Source organism: Castor canadensis, chromosome 11, assembly GCF_047511655.1.
Source record: "Castor canadensis chromosome 11, mCasCan1.hap1v2, whole genome shotgun sequence".
NCBI classification, from domain to species: Eukaryota; Metazoa; Chordata; class Mammalia; order Rodentia; family Castoridae; genus Castor; species Castor canadensis.
Window position 1 is genome coordinate 100,325,813 of NC_133396.1, and position 8,145 is coordinate 100,333,957.

An 8,145-nucleotide genomic window follows, 5' to 3' on the forward strand; every position below is an offset into this window, starting at 1 on the left:
ACAACCTGAGATGTGCGCAGTCACTAAAGATCCTGAAAGATTGTTAACCTCAGTAGGGGAGCAGCCAGTTCCCCAGAAGAACCCCTGTTATCTCAGTTGTGAGCTGATTTATGACATTTAAGGAGCAGGTGTTGTTGCTCCAGGGGAACAGGGAGGGACCGTGTCCTTTTGGCTTCAGGGCTTTTTTTTGGGGGGGGGGGTGGGTACTGGGGTTTGAACTTAGGACTTCGCGCTTGCTAGTCAGGTGCTCTACCACTTGAGTCACTCTCCCACACTTGGCTTTAGTGTTTTTAACTTGGCCTGATTTCCCCTGAGAAGAGGTGGGAAGCGGAAACCAGTCAGAGCGTGAGGAAGGGAAAGTGGACTGAGCCAAGTCAGGAGGCTTGGTGTCTATTCCCAACTATTCCCCTAACTCTAGATCTCCTCAGCTTCCTCGTTTACAAAATGTGCTGTTGGTTCATCCCTTAGATGTCTTTTAGACATTCAGTAGTAAAGGCCCGATAGGTGGGAGAGGCTTTTTAGCTCTGGCCACTAGAGGGCAGTATAATCCAGTCTGTCAGGGTGTGATAACGCAGGAGACGCAGGGAGAGGGAAGAAGAGAGGAGAATTTGGGTGTTGGGTTGAATTGGGGTGAGGGAGGAAAAATACCTTAGGCATACTTGAGGCTTGGGCAACTTTCACTACTGAATCCCAGGAAGACTGATTATTTCATGCTGCCTCGTTAGGTTCATACAACACAAGGAAACTGAGACACTGTGGCATCTGGAACTCAGGATTAAGGGCAGGGAGTGTCTCCTGATAAGATGCAGGACAGAAGATGCCCAGCTTTAGAAGCTGGGTGGGGGTGAAGTGGGGTAGGAGACAAACAGACTCCTGCCCCTCCCTGAAATTTTCCTTTTATTCAGGCCAAGTCTCTTAACTTCTTAATTCTGTTCCTCCAGGACCAAGTGAAGAATGAAGAGGCCCGAGTCCGAGCTGACTAGTTTCAGCTGCAGGAGGAAGTATAGACAGATTTCTACTTCTAACTTAGTTGAGGAGGAGCAGAAGCAGACTCTGTGTCTCCCAGGGCTGGGTTGTAAGTGGGAAGGGTGGCTGCTACATTTGCTTCTGGTTGCTATACGTCAACTTTGCAGAGCACGGTGGCAAAGGCTTCAGTGGGGGTTGACAGCATATTAGGGCTTTTCCCTCCTGATCCCAACTCTTGGTCTTTAGAGAAAACAGTTGAGGAAGACAGAAGCAGGAAGGCACAAAGAGACTAAATGGTTACCAGCACCTGTTCTCCACCTGTATCTTAAAGCCAAGATTCAGCAATAGCTTTGAGAGTCTTTGCCCACCCAACTACAGCTTTCCCTACAGCTGATAGGCAAGATCCTCAGTTTTCCAAGCATGTGGTAAAAATACCTTAAACAAAACAAAACAAAATGATCCAACCAACTTCTAATGTCCTTGGCTGAAATCTGAAAGCCAGTATTCTCCCCAAGGGTTCTCATTGGTTCACCTTACGACAGCTAGACTACCATCTGACTCCTAGGATTAGGTAAGGAGTTCCTGGGCATGGGGTCATTTTGTTTAAAACTTATTGGTCTGTATACCCAGTTTAGGCTCTTGCTCTTGCCTGTCTTGAGCTGTTCTGCAAGAGTCTTACTTTCTGCCTCTCCTTAAGAGGCAGAACTCCCTCCCCACCAGGGGGGCTTTTCCAGCTTCTCTCCCCTAGCTTTGTGTTCCTTTTCCTCTCAGCTTCCATTCTGACTTTGAGTCCTTTGCAGTAGACATCTCACCTGGACATGGAGTCTGAACCTCACACACTCCTTAGCTGTGCCCCCTCCAATTCTGTACCTCCTCCTCTTCCACCTGGCAGCAACAGGTTTGCTGTGCCAACCCTAGACCCAGGAAGAGGGACTTCATAGGACTCCTACCTCCCCTGATTAATTTGAACCAAGCCCGTATTTTTGAAGAAACAGGAAAGAAAACATAAAAGGACAGAGAGAGAGAGAGAGCAATCTACACTTGTATGATATATACTTTATATATCCAGGTAGCATCTGAAGTAGTCTATGCTTCCCAGCCTGAGCTATCTGTCCCAGCCCCAAAATGTATGTCTCCTTCCCTTAAATCTTCACAAAGCTTTTGCTTTATCTTCTCCCTCCTTTAACCCATTTTCTGACCCTGGAATCATCCCTGGTTCTCAGTATTGTTCAGAACACACAGAAAGCCAACACTTAAGCCAACGGGTCTTAGACACTCTTCAAGACTCCTATAATTCCCTCTGCCTTTATCTCCCAGGCTGCCCCAACCTTCAGGCTCTCTCTCTCTGGCTCTCTCTCTTTCAACCTCCAACCCTTCTACATTTTTCCTTTAGCTCATTCTGGCCACTTAACTTCTTGGACCCATGCCATCCTGGTCCCAATTTTAGTTCTTTGCTCTTGGCTCAGCCAGAATAAGGACAAAAGGGTAGAGAAATGACTGGGAAAAAGTATTGCAATGGGAGAGCTACACGAAGTATAAAGAGTCTGAGAGAAAGGAGGAATTGTAAGTAGACTTGGGATGTAGGGGAGTAGGGATCAGGCAAGTTAGAGAATGATGGAGAGAGATAAAAGATGGGGAAGAAATTGTGTGTTGAGGGACTTGGCAATGTTGGGTAGGATAGTATCATTGGGTCATTTTTGAGTGGTGAGAAGTGAGGGCAAAAGAGAGAAGTACCTAAAGAGATCCTAGGAGTAAGCAAGTAGGTATCCAGAAGTTTCTCTTCTGGTCTTTCTCTGTTTCAGATTTTGTCTCAACCACTTTGTCTCTTTGAACTCCCCCTCTTCAATAACTCTGTATGTTCCTTTGTAATCCTAGCTACTCAGGAGGTGGAGGCAGGAGGATTTTGAGTTCGAGGCCACAGGCAAAGTTAGTGAGACCCTATCTCAAAGACAAAAAATACAGACAAAGCTGGGGGCATGACTTGAGCTCAAGATCTTGGGTTCCATCCTCAGTATTGCAACAACAGCAAAACAAAACTCCCCAAAACTGTTGTGTATCTGTGTGTCTCAACGTATCATTTTAATTTTTTTCTTTATCTTTTCTTCCCCTTCCCTCCCCTCTCCTTCCCTCTCTCTCTTCTCTCTTTGCAGTACTCATTGAACCCAGAGTCTCATGCATGCTAGGCAAGCACTCTACCACTTGAGCTACATCCCCAGTCCTTTTTTGTTTTTTTCCAATTTTATTTTGAGACGGTCTCTTTAAGTTTTCCAGGCTAGCCTAAAACCTGCGATCCTCCTGCCTTTGCCTCCCCAGTAGTTGGGACTATAGGCGTGCACCCTATGGCCTGCTATCTTTTAAAAATTTTATTTTCAATGTATTTTTTTGTTTCTAGGTTTCTGTCTGTCTCTCATGGTTTCCACTTTTGTGTTTCTCTCGCTGGGTGACTGCCCTTTCATCTCTGTTGAGCAGAGCCAGTAATCTGACTTTCCTGCAAGGAGTTCTAGAACTTTCCAGGAATGGCAAGTCTTCCCTTTGGCTGCATTCTAGAACTGTAGCACCAGTATGGGATCCCTGGGCACAGTCATTAGGCCTTTATTATTATTATTATTTTGGTGGGACTGGGGTTTGAACTCAGGGCTTCATGCTTGCAAAGCAGGCACTATACTGCTTGAGCCACACCTCCAGTCCATTTTGCTCTGGTTATTTTGGCGATGGGGATGTCTTGAACTGTATTTGCTTGGCTGGCCTCAAACTGTGATCTTCCTAATCTCAGCCTCCCAAGTGGCTAGGATTATAGACGGGAGCCACCAGCACTCAGCTAAGGCCTTGATTATTGTTGAGGACTTGAATGAGCTTCAATATGTGGGAACTTTTCAGAGAATAGGATTTCCCCATAGAAGACCTTAGTGGGTAGAGGCCTGGACCCAGGGAGGGAAGGAGATTGGCTAGGGAGTGTAGATGCCAGTCTTTGTTTCTCTACCTTTCACTTATGGCTCATGAGCCAATACTTCTGACTTGCTAATTATCACTGGCAATGGACTCTTGCCCTATTTCTTCGTTTTTCTCTTATGCCACTTCTGGAAATGAAGGAAAAACTGAGGTTTGTGAAGTCTTCAAGATGAAGCTGAAGGATAGGCCAGGCTGACCTCTGGGGGGTGCCACCATAAAGCCCAGTAGGTAGGCTCCCTGGAAGCCTTTCTGTGGTTGGATGTGAGGATGGAGGAGAGGCAGGAGAGCACAGCCTGAGGTCCTCACTAGAATTTATTCTATCACCAAAGTCTCGCCCCCTTACCTTTGCTCGTGCCCCCTTATTGTCACATCTTCTGCTGCTATGGTTATCACTTGGAAGACTCTGTTTCCATGAGAGTTCCTACTTGTGTCTGGTATAAGCCAGTATCTATTCCAAGAGCTTTTTAAAAGTGCCTGCTTAGGCCTGGAGGTGTGGCTCAAGTGGTAGAGCACCTGCTTTGCAAACATAAAGCCCTGAGTTCAAACCCCAGTCCCACAAAAAAAAATTTTAAAATGCCCTGCCCATCTAGAGACACGGAAAAATAATAAAAAAGATGTTTGTTTTGGCCTCTGATTTTGTAGTACTGTGCTTATAGAATCTTGGTGAGAGCAAGAAGGAAGGGTTGTGCACACACTGGGCCTATAGAGAATCAGGACCCAAATATGCCTTGTGTTCAGACCCCTCTTCTCCTTGGTGGATCACTCCTGCTTTAGAGCCCTCAAGGAACAAGCAAATCCAGCCCCTTGATCTGGAAGGGATGTTGTTAGGCAAGCAGAAAATGTAGTTGTCATTAAAGGATGGAGCTGGACATTGGGGAACCAGTGGTCCTGCAGGATTGGTAAATTAGAACAACACAGCACAAAGCAAGATTTAGATGGAATATCCTTGAAAACAAGATGACACCATCCCCAATACTGGGAACAGTGAAACTACCTGGAAGGGAGGAAAAGCTGCTGTATGGGGGTCTCGCCCCACACCTCTGTGGTGGAGTACATCCTAGAGAGGAGTAGTAGGTGTGAATTTGAAACCATCTGCAATAGCCTCTGTCCTGGAGATGTGATCAAGTCCCATATCTCTAATCTTCCACCATGTCAGTCAGCTCCCCAACACCTTTCTGTATGAACTGCAGGAACCAACGCAATGAGCAGATCAGGAAGAGCTTATCACACTGAGAGGCAAAGCTATACAGAAATGGTTCCACAAACATTTCATCCACACCCATGCTTCTACCTAATCGCATGCTGATTTATTATTCACCTTCCTCTGACCCAAAGCCCAAGGGTCTCCCTGCAGCCTCTGAATCTTCTCTGACCTGGGATCTCACTGTAACAAATAGGATATTACTCACTAAGGAGCTCTCTCATCTACTCCTACCCCCAACCCATTCTCCTGACACCCCACCCCAAGCCTTTCCCATCGTGACCCACTCCCTCCCTCCCCCGCTCACTCAATCTGACCCTCACTCTCACTCATCTCCCCCACACCACTCCACCCATTCTTGTCCCTCCCTGACTCACCTCAGGTCCCATCGACACAAACAAAAATTCCAGCACAACCCACTTGAACCGGTTTGGCTTAGATGTGCAGCCTGTCACGGGGACAGAGACAGGTTTAAGCGGATGCTGGACACATGAAGATAATGAGCACTTGCAGTTATGCACACTTAGACAGCTCCATGCATGTGCACAATAGGTACACAGACACACAGGAACACATGATAGTGGGATATAGCGTGTTACAGTTTTTATGAGTCTCTCTTCTGACTGAGGGTTCCTCAAGGGCAGGGACCATGTGTCACCTCCCTTGAGTGGCACTCACCAAGTGGCACTTACTAAATGTCTATTGAATGAATGCACACATAGAAGCATGCACACAGTGGTGCCACACAGTCTCATACACATGCTAAAGATGCCACCATGGCTTGAATTGTTCCCATTCTTAGGGCCCAGAATGTGGGTGGGTAGAGGGTGGGTAGTCAGGCATGAGGGGAATCCCAGATACCAGGCATTGGTCTTGGAAAGTCTTCTGCCAAATATATTTCTCCAAGTCCCTGACTGAAACATGCCTTACCTCTTCATCCCAAAAATGGGTAGGAAAGGTCTGAGACATGTTCCCCAGAAGCGTGGCCCTTGTGAAACATATATGATTGAGGGAAGGATGGGACAGAAGGACTTAGAAAGAGATATTTGTTAAATACATGGAGATCCCTACCCCAGTCAAAGGCCTGAGTAGCTGTGACTCTTTTGCCCCCTCTTAGGTTCAGTGGTGTCCTTGGTCCCACTTCAGGGCTGCCTCTGGTGTTTACTAGAATCTGAATGTACTCATGAGGACATGGGTATTGCCATTACCTTAGAATCATCACTGGAGAGTTCGGCCTCCCTTCAGTGCTCCATATAACTAGAGCTGGCTTGAATGATTGAGAGTCCCAACCAGGGGCTCACAGGCATCCTGACTGATAGCACTTTGAAAGGAGGAATATATTATGAATGGAAAGGGCAAAACAGACTGGATTCCCAGCTTGGGATCTAATTGCTTTCCCACCCCCTGCCTCAGTTTTTCCTGTGGTTTCCTGTACCTAGAGGGGTGAATCCGTGGGAAGGAAAGGAGCTCCTCTGAAAGCATGTGATAGGATCCAAGGTGTGATAATTTTAATTATAATACAGGATGCTCTCCCTCCCATTCCCCCCGGCCCTACCCCACCCCTGCCACACTGGATCTCAAAGCAGCATCGGGGTGGAGCTGCTCCCCTGGCATAGGTGGGGACCTAAGTCCTGAAGAGGGGAAGGGGTTTGCCAAGGTGGAGGTGGAGAGAAGCTAGAGAATTTTGGCATCCAGCCAGGCCCTTGAGTATGCCCCTGACCTACAGGAAGTAGTCCTTGAAGAAGAAATCATTACCATGGTTATTGCTGAAACTGGAATCTAAACCCAGAGATGGGGTTATAGTCTGGACGCAGGGTTTATGTATGGGTCACAACCCAGGTTCAGGATGGAAACTCAGTCGGATCTCTGCCTACTAACCCTACCTCACCACCTTCTCCATACTGATACACATTTATTTAGAAATGCATGCGTTCAGCAAAACTGCATTCAGATCCCATTAGATGCTACGAACTGTTCTAGCATGGATGACTGATACAAGATTATAAAACAAGCCCAACTCTCAAGGAATTCACAGATTCTGACTCTCATCCTGTCCCTCAATTTAACACACTTACCAAACCCTTGGCACAAAGCAGACCTCAATCAATGTTTCTTGAATTAAAGCTTACAATTTAGTTAAGGAGATAAGATGTGCACAAATTATGAGTACATAAGCTATAATAAAGGGACTAACAGAGGCTGAAGAAGAATAGAAGAGAGAGAAATTAATTTTGAGTGGGAGGAGTTGAGAAGGCTTCATAGGGGATGTGTGGCATTTGAGGTCAGTTTTGAGAGATGAATAAGATTTGACAGGTAAGAGGCTAAGGATGTGACTCAGTGGTAGAGAGCTTGCCTGCACAAAGTCCTGGTTCTATCCCCCTCACCTCAAAAAAAGAATTAGGGAGCTGAGTGCTGGTGGCTCACACCTGTACTCCTAGCTACTCAGGAGGCAGAAATTAGGAGGATCATAGTATGAAGCCAGCCTGGGAAACTAATTTGCTAAACCCTATCTCAAAAAAAACTCATCACAAAGAAGGACTGATGGAGTGGCTTAAAGTGTAGGCCATGAGTTCAAGTCCCAGTACTGCAGGAAAAAAAAAAAAAGAATCAGGGAAATTGGTAGAGTAGTGGTAGAAAATATTCTACAAGAAATGACCCCTCCCCCTTTCTGCTTCTTGATTCTTCTTTTCTGCCTCTCTCCAGGCAAGAGGACCCTGCTGCAAGATTTTAACTGATATCTTTTTTTTCTTCTCCCATGTCATGTTTGTCTCTATATTTACCTGTTTTTTTGTTTTGTTTTTTTTAAGTCCTACTCTACCAGAGATCTTGCCCCTCCCCTTTGCTAAGTTTTCAGGGAGTTCAGAATATACCCTTTTCCTCTGGCTATCCCAGGTAGACCAGATTTTGTGTCACTTGGTGGTTAGTTTTATACATTCAAAATGGAAGCATATGGTCAGACAAGAAGTAGTATACTTAAGGGAGTACAGGACAAGTGTTGGAAATCAAAATTGTCCTTGCCAAGTCCAGAT